Below are 14,191 nucleotides of genomic sequence, written 5' to 3'. Positions count from 1 at the left end.
GCTCATATTTTACTTTTTCATTTTTGATTACAGCTCAGTTTCCCTATTATGTTGTGTTGTCATTTTTACAATCATCTCAATCCAGTTTTATTGCTTTACATTGAAAAAAACTGCAGATTGAGGACCTGTGTGTTGTTGTTTTGGCCTGTTGTGTAAGCGGCACCAGACAATAAACTTTGTTTTGTTTTTGTATAAATAAAGTTCTCGTGAAACCTGTATAAACTGGTTTGCAGGATAAAACAACACACATACACAAAAAAAACATGTACCTGCTGTTGATGGTGGCTTTTTAGGTGATAGAGTAAAATTATTATTATTAGTATTGACATAAAAATTCATATGAAGATTTACTTATACATTCATAATGAAAAAAACAACACTACAATACATGTAGGAGACATTTTGGAGCATTAGAAACAGCAACATTTTGGTCCAAAATCAGAATCAGAATCAGAATCAGCTTTATTGCCAGGTATGTGTACCATATAAGGATTTTGACTCTGGATTATTGCTCAGGACGGGCTTACTTAAAATAATACAATAAGACAACAATAATCAAACACAAGCTACAGTATTGAGAACACATATATATACACACTATGAACAAAAACAGACAGACTGAGACAATAGCTTAATGAGCAGAGTGCAAAGGATGCAGGAGAAAATGATTATGTACATGACGGAGGTGGATGTGATATACAGGTGCACATACAAGCATACATTACTTTGTGATGAGGGCAAAGAATGCTGGAATAAATAAGTATTATGTGCAGGTGTTAGATACATGAGGTAGGTGGATTTGGTATACAGTATTTACAATATACAAAATGAACAGTATGAACAGCTCTGAAATAGAGAATGATGAATAAATAGTAGGTGATAGCCAGTAAACAGGTGGTAGAGTTACTGGGTTATTGCACAGGAATCGTTCCTGACACTGTGAGTCAGAGTCAGCTGTTCATCAGAGTGATGGCTTGTGGGAAGAAACTGTCCTGAGTCTGTTGGTTTTGGCATACAGCGCTCTGTAGCACCTACCAGAGGGGAGAAGCTGGAACACATTGTGTCCGGGGTGAGATGGATCTGCAGTGTTTCCTGCCCGTTTCCTGACTCTGGAAATGTATAAGTCCTGAATGGAGATGATTTTTTCTGCAGTCCTGACTGTCCGTTGTGGTCTGCTCCTGTCCTTTTTTGTGGCAGATCCAAACCAGACAGTGATGGAGGGGCAGAGAGCAGACTGGATGATGGCTGTGTAGAACTGGATCAGCAGCTCCTTAGGCAGGTACATCCTCTGCTGGGCCTTGTTGATGATGGTGTCAGTGTTGGGCTCCTACTTCAGGTCCTGGGATATAGTGGAACCCAGAAACCTGAAGGATTCCACAGCAGACACAGGGCTGTTGAGTATGGTGATGGGGGGCAGAATGGGGGGGGCTCCTGCTGAAGTCCACGGTCATCTCCGCAGTTTTGAGCGTGTTAAGCTCCAGGTTGTTCTGACCGCACCAGAGAGCCAGCTGATCAACCTCCCGTCTGTAGGCCGACTCATCACCGTCCCAGAAGAGGCTGACTCCTGTCAGTCAGGAAGTCTGTGATCCACTGACAGGTGGAGGCTGGCACTGTGAGCTGGGTGAGTTTGGTGCTGAGGATGTCCGGGATGATGGTGTTGAACGCCGAGCTGAAGTCCACGAACAGGATCCTTGTCCCTGGAGAGTCAAAGTGTTGCAGGATGTAATACAGTCCCTAGTTGACTGCATCATCCACTGACCTGTTAGCCCTGTAGGCAAAATGCAGGGGGTTCAGCAGGGGGCCTGTTTATGTCCTTCAGGTGGGCCAACACCAGTCTTTCAAAGGACTTCATGACTACAGATGTCAGGGCGACAGACCTGTAGTCATTTAATCCAGAGATGGAGGGTTTTTGGGGAACAGGATGATTGCCTCTCCACACTGACGCAGGGTCGCTGGCTGCAAAGCTGTTATTTAGCTTATCAGCGTAGCACCTCTTTGCTGCTTTGACCTCTTTAGTCAGTGTGTTCCTGGCCTGGTTATACAGGGCTCTGTTCCCACTTCTGAAGGCCTTCTCTTTGGTCTGACGAGTTTCGCTGTGAACCAGGGTTTTTGGTTGTTGTATGTGCGGAAGGTTTTAGTCAGCACACACATGTCCTCACAAAAGCTGATGTAAGATGTCACAGTGTCGTTTAGTTTGTCCAGGTCAGTGGCTGCAGCCTCAAAAACACTCCAGTCAGTACAGTCAAAGCAGTCAAAGTCAAATCAGCTAATTTCCATGGAGTCATTAAGATAAGGGGATTTTAATATGGCCGAGATGTGTTAAACGACTTACATATCCAAAATGCTGCAAGTGCATTTACGGAAAACACAAATGCAAAAGCCAGAACATAAGAACGGAGGTGAGCAACAAAGGATGTTGACAATGAAACGGGCTGCCAGGGGACAATGATTCCCTACACATGTGGAAAAGGAAAGTTCTTGCCTGTTTGACAAGTGGAACATGTTGATTGAAAATTGAAACAGTACACGCTCCGCAGACATTTTAAAGATTGTGTAAAATATTAGTACTTCAGTGCATATAACCAGCTCACCAGCCCTTTCCTGTTGTCTGTTTGTATGTTGTCAGTGTTGTGCACTTGTGTTCCAGCTGCACCTGTTTTCTGCCTGATGTCTGCTACGTGTTTTGACCTGCTGTCTGTTTATGACCTGCCTCGCTCCTCTGGATTTGTTTGCTCTACTGGACTTCCTTCTTGCGCCTGACTGCAAGCCTGTACATTCGAACAAGTCCTTTTCCTTGACTTCGTTCTGCCTCAATGTTTGAATTAGTTTCCGGTCCCATTGCACACAGACGTCATGTAACAGGCAAAAACTAGAAAAAAGGAGGACAATTTTCTGAGTTATACATATTAAAATTCCCATTCCTTGTATGACAAAATGTATCCGTTTGAAAATAACATCTTACTTGATTAGGCTAGTTAAACTTAGGAGAATACAGTAGATGTCTGTGAAGAGTCCCGGTCATCCAGGTCAAAGTTATTCAAGGAGTGATACCTGCTGTTACAATTACTATTATCAGTCTTATGATTATCATTTGGGCCCGAGCATGAAACATGCGAGGAACCTCGCACACATGTCAGGCGTGGCGAAAAATTACGTATTTTAAGGGTCTTGCACATGGGCATGGCAAAATAGCTCCATGGCGCCACCTACAAAGTTGGAAAAAATTTACACCTAGTTTAACCTACATGAACAAAATTTTTTTGGGGACATGTATCATGTCAAGACACACAAAAAAGCCTCTGGAACCCATACCCTAAACTCAAAAGGAAGTCGCCATTTTGAATTGAACATGCAATTTTAACCCATTTTTCACCATTTACAGGGTGCTCCTTTAACAAACTCCTCCTACAGAATTAATCCGATCGACTTCAAATTTCTGCTGTGCCTTCTAAAGGCAAAACAAAACTTTTGTGGTAAATGTATCATCCCCAAACACACAAAAAAGCCTCTTGGAGCCATACCTGAAATCAGACAGGAAGTCAGCCATTTTGATTTGAATGTGTGATTACAGCTCATTTATGGCCTTTTACAAGGTCCGTACAGAAGCAAACTCGTCCTAGTGAATTACTCGGATTGACTTCAATTTACTACTGTGTATTCTAAAGCCATTGACGATGAAAAGTGGTGCTGTCAGTTTTTGTCAATGGCCGTGTCCATGGCCTGGTGTCAAAGATCGACAGTTCACCATAAAACAGGAAGTTATTATCACTTCAGACTTCATGCTCAGATCTGTACCAAACTTTACATGGTTGATAACAGTCCAGCCCTCAACAATCTACATTCTAACATTCACTCAACGTCATAGCACCACTTAGTGGTTACAGAAAATCATTTGATTTACATGGCATTTTCACTGCGTGGTCCACACTTCACCTACTGTTAGTTTAAGTCCTTCGCGACCGGTCCAAAACGCAAAATGATGACAATTCAAGGCGCATCTCTTGACTTCTGGCTGCTGCGGCACAGCTCGACGCGCGTTACAGCACCCACCGCTGCTAATTAATATTGTTATCATTATCAGTACTGTTATTCACTGGACTGCTTCTCTCTCTCTCTCTCAGTCCACCCCTCCCCCTTCAAGCCCAGTTGCCCTTGATTTTAACCTTCCTTGGAGAATACAGAAGGACTCACTGCGGAGTCCCAAGGACACCATCAGGCCCAGCAATTCATAACAGAAGTTATCTCATTGCACTTTTCATACAGAGCAGGTCTACACCGTACTCTTTGTGCTATTATTAATTGAGACCCATCAATTTCCACCATGAGCAAGCACTTGGTGACACAGGCAAGGAAAAACTCCCTTTTAGGAGGTAGAAACCTTGAACAGACCTGTGACAAAGGGTGGGCTGTGAGAATAGAGAGAGTTATTATTAAGCTGAATACACAGGTTTGGGGTCCACTCAGTCATCAGAACTACAACAAAGAGGAGAAGCATCCCATTGAGACCCTACATGCAGAATTCTGCAGAAACATCCTACACAATCAAAGAAAGTCTCCTATAAATGCGAGTAAAAAAGGTGAGGTAGAGACAGAGACACATTTTCTTCTGATATGTGATAAATATTGAAGCATAAGAGAGCAATATTTCTGAGAAATTCAATCTGTTTATACCAGATTTTAGACTGAACCGAGAGAGCGAGAGAAGCAACCAATGCAATATCAAAACAGTAAAGGTGGTAGTGGTACAGACGATAAAAAAGAATAATAGTGCTAATAATGACAACACTATTAATGATAATTATAATAGTACTGATAATAATAATTGTAGCAATGGGTGTCAAGCAGGAGCATGGGTGCTTTAGGAAGCCTACAACCACAGATCCAGACTCCACAGCTCCAGAGCCAGAAACACCTGCAGGAAGTGATAGGAGGAGAGAGGAGAGGGACGAGAAAGCACAAGACTACCAGAAAGGGGAGAAGTTGTGTTAGTAACATGCAATAATGGGCTGAGATTGCATACAGAGGGAGAGAAAGAGGAGGAGAGAGGAGCTCAGCAGTCTAGGCCAATAGCAGCATAACTAAGGGATGGTTCAGGACTCACCTGAGCCTATAAGCTTTATCAAAGAGGAAAGTCTTAAGCCTACTCTTAAATGTCTGCCTCCTGAACCCAAGCTGGAACCTGGTTCCACAGGAGAGGAGCTTGATAGCTGAACGCTTATATAATCGTAATTAGAATTTTCATAAGGTCTGAGCCTTTGGTCATTGGAAATCTCTTCAGAGATGTGTGGTTTTATCACTAACATCTCAAACCCGTGTTTAACATTAGCCACAGAGACACAGACGATCCCTCCGATCTGCCTCTGTCTTCCACTGATCTCATCTATCTGTGGCTCAGATTAAATCACTAACTTGATGTCGGCTCCAGCAAAACATGATCACTCAACTGAGTCAGCAGAGTCCTGCAGATTCACTTCTCCCCCGGCGTTGCCTTCTAAATGAAGCGCCAATCATTCAGCTTCACTCTGGAGGGAATTTACAGTTTAGCTCGTCTCTGTGCCGCCGGAGGTTTCAGCGGCAGGATGTCAAGTGTGAATTTATTGGCCCTAAAATAAATATGGTGGCCCTTATTTCCTCAAACAGTCCAATCAAACTGACCAGCTGAAGCATGAATCCTATAAAGATAATAAAAGACTGTCCGAGGTCTGACTGGAGAATTATCAGACATGAGACCCAATTATCTGCAAGCTGAGTACATAAGAGACAAATCCAGAGCTCTGTTCTGAAAGGAAACTTAAGTGTGTGTGTGTTTGCTAAAATTGTATATGTGTGTAATTATTCATATCATATTTCTGCAGTTTAAACACTGTTCAAGGGATAAGGTGGAGTTTAAGGTATACTGAACTGCAGGTAACCATGAATTTGTTAGCCTTGTAAGCCTCCAACTCATTTTAATCACCTTTTCTACAAATCAAGGTCAACTGGACTGGTTTGAAGACTGGGCTGATTCAACCGTAAATCTCACAGTCGAAGCTTCGCAGCGAAATGAGGATTGCGCCATTTCGGCGATATGGGGGTGCTCAATGACTTAGAACTACCAGTTTTCTCCCAATAAGTTAATATGCAGCCTATTACAATATACATTTAATGTTTACAACATTTAATGCTGTAAATAAACACGTGAAAAGAAAAAAATATTAATAAACATTTTTAAAGTGCATGAATAAATCCAAAATTGTAACCGTAACCCTGGGGTGTCAGAGAGAAATGTAGGCTTAGCGCATATTCGTGTAGTGGCAGAAGAGGAACACTTGCTGAAGAGACCGAGCCACAGCTTCACCGGTGTTGTGCCGAGTTGTCCGCACCTCGCGGGACTTTTGGATAATTTATGGCCATTGATGAACCACACAAACAATATTATATCGTTTTTATATATTAGGCTGCTTGAAATAGACCCACAAGGAACAGCGAGTGCATGTACAGTTAGTTGTCGGCCGCACGGTGTGCACACAAAAGTCTGCACAAGACCGATGAATGCCTCAATTTAGCTGGAAATGTACAGTAATTTACACTGACTGATGAATAAAAACACACATGATTCGAATATCAGTCGACTATAGGCAAGACTTGACAATTCTGATTTGACTATGTAAATCCTTAGAGGGGGACTGCCCTACATTCACATTGGGAAATACATGGTTTTCACTGGAGATGAGGGGGATGAAAAATTGTTATTTGTAATGTAACTAGTAACTAAAGCTGTAAAAAGTACAATATTTTCCTCTGAGATGCAGTGGAGTAGAAATATAAATTTGCATGAAATGGAAATACTTAAGTAATGTACGTAGCTACATTCCACCACTGTTGTAGACTGAGAGGACGCAGGTTTGATTCCTGAGAGAAAGATATCTGAATCACCAGGTACGTCCTGTAACTGAGCTTTGACTGAATGCCGGAAGTGTCTTTGAGTCTGTTAATGATTATGATTGTTCCCCTAAATGAGCTGCAGACTCTGATCTGCTCTCCGCAGGTTTTCAGCTGCTCCCGTCTAATTTCAGCGCCGCTGCTTTTTATAACCTTGACAAACTTAGAAAGATGACACCGCCGCAGTCTGCACCTCCCGCTATAAATATCATCCGTCACCTATGGGCACCTGTGCCTCACAGTTAGGTTGTCACGGCCACTGTACCCATCAACGCTTCAGAGAAGTAGAGCAAAATGATGTAAATTAATTTCCCCTCGCTCGGGCAGATCTGTGATTCGGAGCCACATGATAACTGTGTTGCTCTGCAGTGTTTCACTGGCACCAAAAAACATAATTTTGATTTATTTCAGTGCTTATGGGAGAGAGGCCGAGAGAAAGAGATAGAGATGCCACTCTGGAGTGATTGCATTAAGCTCCATCTGTTTGTTATGCATTGGCTGAGCACAATTGAGCTCCTCAAGCAATCTGTTGAAGAGAAACGGCCTTGGGTGACTCCAGTGCAGAGAAGGAAAAGGGGACTGCCTTGTGCTGATCCACAGCTCCATTAACACAATTTCATCTTCTCCTTCAGAGTGTGAGCACTTCTTTGTCTGTGCCAGAAACACTTGAATAACCTGCAGATGTTTCCTGAGGAGTCTCTGTTGCTCTGAGATTGACTTGTCAAATCTGTTCTCTCAGCAGCATAACACTCACAGGAAGGATTTACATTTACATTTTGTTACACGGAGTGAATTTGGAGAGCGGCATTAGATAAAGGACTCTGTTCCTTTTTATTTTATTTGATTCATCACCTGAAAAGTCAAACGTCTTCTTTTAATATGATCTGTGTAAAGGCCGACACTGTGGCTTGTAGAGGTCTAGTGATTTGTCTTCTTCTTTGTGAACTGTGACTGGTACAAGACCACAGAAGACGAGCCATCATCTGACAAAAGATGTTGTCAAAGTGACTGAGAGAGTTTGAAAAACATGCTGCATTTCTGCGGTATGCAGGAAAAATCAACCCTGTCTCCTAAATGTAATGCAGAAACATAGAGCCACCTGAATTACATTTCCATTAAGAGTACTCCACAGATTTAACATTGTTTGAGTCCAGATAGACAGTTTTTATTTTTTTAAGGATCAAGATCATTGCAGCAGAACCACAGATATTATCTTTTTTATAGGACCTAAGGAAGTTTATTGTCATTGTAATCGTATCTCTGAGACAGCAGTATAACACAGAGAAATAAATAAATAAAGGCAACAACATCATACAGTGCTTTAAGAGTTTGTAATATATTGTACCATATTTCAGAATAATATGTGTCTGTATTGCACGCTGTGTGTTTGGTGGTGGAGGTTGCTGTGAAGGCTACAGCTCTGGGGAAAAAGCTGTTCCTCAGCCTATTTGTTCAGGTTTTCAACGTGCCGATGGAAGGGGGACAAACAAAGACGGTCCTGGATTAGATTCGTCCATGCCGATGGACCGTGCCTTCCTCTGCAAGCATCAGCACAAACACAGTCCAGGGTCGGTAGTACAGCTCCCACAATCATCTGAGCAGTCTTGACCGGGACAGGTTCCTCCTGTTTTCCGCTGTGCAGCCCTGGCAGAGGACGCTCACTATTGTGCTCCTGTAAACGTTTATGAGTAGTTCTGAGGGTAGGCCAGCGTGTTTTAGCCTCCTCAGAAAGAAGAGCCTCTGCTGGGCTTTCTTCACCAGGCTGGAGGTCTGTAGTGTCCAGAGGTCCTCGGTTATGTGGGTTCCCAGGAATTTAATGGATCCCACCCTTTCCTCCTCCTCCCCATTGATGTGGGGAGAAATAACCTCCTTTTATTCCACTAATTCTTCTTCCTCTGTCGCCTAGATTACCCACAATGTACCTCGATGGATAATCGGGTGGGAGATGAGATTCAGGGGTGTTCAGCTAGCTAACGCAGCTTGGAGCCTGCAGCAGGAACAGAGGTCTGGACCTCCACACCAACAGATTTGTTCTGTAGTCTTCAGCCGACGTTGACTCAAGTGACATCACTTGAGGACATTTATCCGACAGTTCCACACTAAAGACGTCATACTACTTATTCACACATGCAGTAGTGCAACACCTGCGGAGTCAGCTTCATAGGACACGCCCATCCATTAACACAATATTAGATGACAACGAGACTAAACTGTAAGCTGTTGGTAAGTTTGTATGCACTATTGCATATGTGCATTAATTTATGCAGTAACTACCACAGAATCAGTCTTTAAGCATAAAGCAGAATACGTTCTAACACACACCGCTGTACTTTGCACTGGGCCTGCAGGTTTCCTGTTTACCAAGCAGTCTCAGCAAAGGGCAAAAGACCACATCCCAGAAAAAGGTTAAAAGCTTAGTTTATTGTTTCTTATAAAATATACTGAGAGAGAAATATCCTGGGCTTTAGGCAATACTCGACTTGCTCAATTATTTAAAAAGAGGGCAAACAGTCAGCAAGCACGAAGGGAGCTGAGAGGCGTTCAAGGCCTGCTGCCCCACAGGTAGCTTCTTCAAAGATTACAACTTTAGACGTCACCCGATGTCAGTCTTGTCTAAGCCACCACCCCGGGCTGGGAGCACGCTTCAGCCTCTCGGAATCTCAACTCTGCCTGTAGACGCGAGGAAAGTTATCCTGGCCTGCACACGGAGGGTCAGCAGTGTTTGCTGCATGTGGCGTGAGTACATGACAGACACACACACTGCTGTACTTTATTATGTTTATTAAAAATGGGAATCAATACATGTTCAGCGTTTTTGTTGAATCAAACCATTGACATTTAAATAACTTTGGTTGGTTTTGTTGTCAAGAGGCTCTTTCTGCTCGAGGAACAGAACAAACAGAATGAGAAGATCAGCCGAGAGTGTTTGCTTTTCTGATTCACCTGTTCAGTAAATGTAAAGTTGGAATCTAAGCTTAGCGCACCGAGATAAACAACAAGAAGCTCTCAGTGACTGTAGCCGCCCCACCACTTAATTTGCTTAAATTTAAATTATTTTTAGATAGTACTTGTTGCTTTCTTTATTATTATTTTTTTTACAGCTGTTACTTTTGCTAATTCACAGAGTAGCCCACAGCTGGAGTCTGTTTTTGTTGTGTTGTTACCTAAATTTTCTATTCAGAGAAAAAAGGATCAACGGTTTTAAACGACTTAGCTTCAGCTTCAATGGCAGCTTTCCCAACAGGATGAAGAAATAAATGAACAGACGAACCATCTAGGCCACAGAGTGACGATAAACACAACGTTTACTGCCCTGTTTGTTTACTGAGGATTGTTTCCAACATCCATTTGGCCTCAACACAGAGGCAGCAGGTGGGCGTGTTTAATTTGTCTGTATCCTCCATGTTTGAGAAATTATGAAGCATTTATCCTAGTTTCAGAATATTTTGTCTTTTCATATCACTGTATGATTGCAGAGTGGAGGCTGTTTTTGTCCAACAGTTTATCCAGACGATATAAACCACGTCATCCGAAAGCCAAACTGAAAATGAGCGCACAGAAGAAGATGATAATCCCACATGATTTCCCACAATCCTTCAGGACTTCACACCTACCCATGGACGCTGCTTTCATCTACCATTGGTCAGTATGACCTGTGACATCACCAGGCCAACAAAACCTCAGCTCTACTTCTGTTCACTCTCTTTTCTCCAGGACTTGTCTGCTGGCTGCCTGAACCTCAGCTCGCCATCTTGGACCTGAGGCCAGAGGACCCAACTTTCTTACAGCATATTCCGCAATGGATGGAAACGGAACGGAAACGTCAAGGAACATTTAGATTTTTGTCCAATGATTAATGAGAAAAACCTTTCTTGGCCTGTTCGCTGACGCACAGAGCAGGTTAGGACATCTCCGCTGGGAAAGACTTATTAAACAATCAGATATTCGCTCGTTTGCTTGTTGGTGTAAGACCCCTGCAAACAAGCTTAGTCAACAGCAGCTGGTATGACACAAAGTATGCCAGCTAACTTCAACAAGAGCGGAAAAGTAGCTTAGCACCAAGCAGCTAACCCTGTGATGAGGACAATGAACAGACCGACCAATTTCCTCCGAACTCTACAAGAGGACACAGCACAGCAAAGATCTCTTGACAACCGAATCATTTATGCCATTTAATCCATAATTCTCTACAGAAGTTTGGGTTGTAATTCAAAGGTTCAGTGTTTTAGTGGCATCTAGTGGTGAGGGTTGCGAATTGCAACAAATGGCACAGCCACCGCTCAGCCCTCTCTTGTGTTAAATAATATGTGTGGTCCTCCATTTGTCCTAATTTCTCTTCTTTTCTTACTTGTAATAAAACATCGACTACTTCTACTACTACTTCTTCTTTGTACGCATTCAACGTAGAGATGAAACGCACTCTGTAGAGCAGTTTGTCTGTTCAGGCTACTGTAGAAACATGACCTCCATGTAAGATGTCTCATTCTAAGGTAATAAAAACGGTTCATTATGTAAGGTCTTTTATACACCACTGAAAACATAGTTATGGGTATTTATTGCATTTCTGTCAGTAGATCCTCCTAAATTTTACACACTGGACCTTTAATTATTCACCTTTGTTTTCTCTTCCAAATAAGTTTATCTAACCTGAAGGTTTGTTTCCAACTTGTCTCATCGTGTTTCCCTTTTTTTTGGTGATTAGTCGCCTTGTTCACAGATATTAACTTGATGAGCAAAATCTTGTAATTTATGGAAGTGATAGACAAAGGTACAAAAATAAGACTTGAGTTGCCGTAACTATTCTTTAACTCAGCTATTGTCCACAATAGTACACTTTTCAACTCCTTGTTTGAATTAATGTCTTTGTGACACAAACGTCTCAGACCGAGGATAATATCTTAGATTTTGGACTTGTTTTTAATCAGAATCAGAATCAGAATCAGTTTTATTGCCAGGTATGTGAACACATACGAGGAATTTGACTCAGGATTGTACATTGCTCACGATGTGCTTACTTATACAGTAATACCATAACACAATAATAAAATAAAATCAGACACAAACTACAGAATAGACAACACTAATATACACACTATGAACAAAACAATATAGACATATTGACAAATAGTGCAGTTTTAAGCTGCATTCAAGTAAATCTTGTTTAAAACAACCTTTAGCTTTTTCAAGACGAGATAATTATTCCAACTGTGGCATCTCTTGGCTAACAGTTTAAGTGAGCTTTCCGGCTCAAACGTCATCTCCAGACTTGTTAATTGTATGAAAGTAGAACTCCTGTCATTGCAAAGTGTCTGTGAATGGAGCTCTCAGTGTGTGCCGTCTAACCGCTTCGCCTGTCAGCCGTTTTTTTTGGGGGGAACATAATGACTCATCAAGCTGTGAAAAAGAGTGTTTTCTTTCCAAAATGACAAATCCAGCGTTTGAAAGAAGTGACACCTTCTGTCAGAGAAATGAGCGCTGACACGACGGCAGAGGAAGTGGAATACTAATGAAGTTGTGAGCTAAATCTCACATCTGTGCTCACACAACAGAGACAATTAAGCAGCTTCAAATCCTGCTTCTTTAAAGGAACAATAACTTGTCTTTACTGACCTCTATCAGCCAACAGCCAGGACTGCAACAACTCCACTGATACAGGTGATCAGCATTGGTGGGATGTACATTTACTCAAGTACTGCACTTAAGTACAAATGAGTTACTTTATACTTCTACTCCACTGCATCTCAGAGCTAAATATTTGTACTCTTTACTCCACTACATTTGTCTGACAGCTTTAGTTACAAGTTACTTTTCAGATTGCAGTTTTTCTTACCCTTCCCTGTCCAGTGAAAACATGTAGCCCATCTCCAAATGTGTTGATTTTGAATTGTTTGTGATAAATTGATGACTAAAGTGTTCCTTTAAGAGCTGAGAAAATCCTCCTCCTTCTTAAATAAACTATTTAAACCTCCCTTAGATCAGCTGTGAAAAAAGCATCATCACAAAGCTTAAAACAAGATTGTTTTTCTGAGCTCATTAAAAACTTATTTTTTGGAGATTCATGGTACTCACAGGACTGCGGCGCTACAAAACATGACAATCTTACAGAATATGATACATTGCTGTAGATTAAACTACCCAACAATATATAAAGTAGTAAGTAATATTAAAGTAAATAAAAGCAGTAATACCACATTGTAAAATAATAAATTAAAAGTAAAAGTATTAACAACAAAATGTACTTGAGATATCAATTGTAAAAGGCGTTGTTCAGTTTTTTATTTTGTTTTATACTGTATATTATATTAGTTGATTACATACATTTATGTATCCAAAGTACTAATGCAGGCAGACTGGGTTAAATAATTCAGGCCAGGAATTTCCCCGGCCACCCTGTTCACACAAACCACTAGATCAACCCTATTTGTTGATGTAACGGTATAGATTTGGCCACTATCCACATTAGAAAATACAAACATTTGGGACTGACCAACAAGTAGCCTATCTGAACACCAGGTTTTCAAGGTAGGCCTATGCTATGGCCATGAGAGCACCATCAAAAACTCCTTAGAAATGAGTCCTTTGACATCAAATAACTACGTTTTGTCACTTTTTCTGAAAGCGTTGACGCCCTGAGATGAGAACGGTCTGAAATACACTAATCACAGGACTTAAGGCTACACTTAATAAAAAGGTCAGGCCACCGGGAAAGCTCCTGCTGCTCCCGATGGCCAGTCTGCTAGCGTACTAATGTAAACAGTATTCTAATGTACAGCTTGTCTAATTGTAAGTACTTTATGTACTGGTGCGTAACATTATCTATAGGACTAACTGTGTGTTTTTTTATTTTATTGTATGTTTTTAGGCAAAACTTCATCAGCAAAGTGACTTATAACTACAGCTGTTAAATACATGAAGTAGACTAGAAGTATGCTATGAAGTACATCAAGTAAGTACCTCAAAATTGTACCTAAGTGCAGTACTTTTAGTGAATATTCACTAGAGCACTAGATATCTGTAGCACTGCAGTGGATCCAAGTGGACTATTGTACACAGCCTGACATGTGCTATGTTTGGATCAGGTATTATTATCCTTGGTTCTCTTTTAGACAACGTCTAACTGCCCTTTTGGGTCGTTATTTATGTTTGTCAGTTTCAGCTAGGTTTTCAAATTGTTAGACCAGAAAGACCAGCGAGTCTCTGATGGTGTCTGTGTGCTGCTTGCTGCCTGATGGGCAGGTTATCTGAGCTGGTTTGATGAAAACAGCTGCTG

Source organism: Micropterus dolomieu, linkage group LG06 (genome assembly GCF_021292245.1).
Source record: "Micropterus dolomieu isolate WLL.071019.BEF.003 ecotype Adirondacks linkage group LG06, ASM2129224v1, whole genome shotgun sequence".
Taxonomy (NCBI): domain Eukaryota; kingdom Metazoa; phylum Chordata; class Actinopteri; order Centrarchiformes; family Centrarchidae; genus Micropterus; species Micropterus dolomieu.
This window is presented reverse-complemented; position numbering follows the sequence as displayed.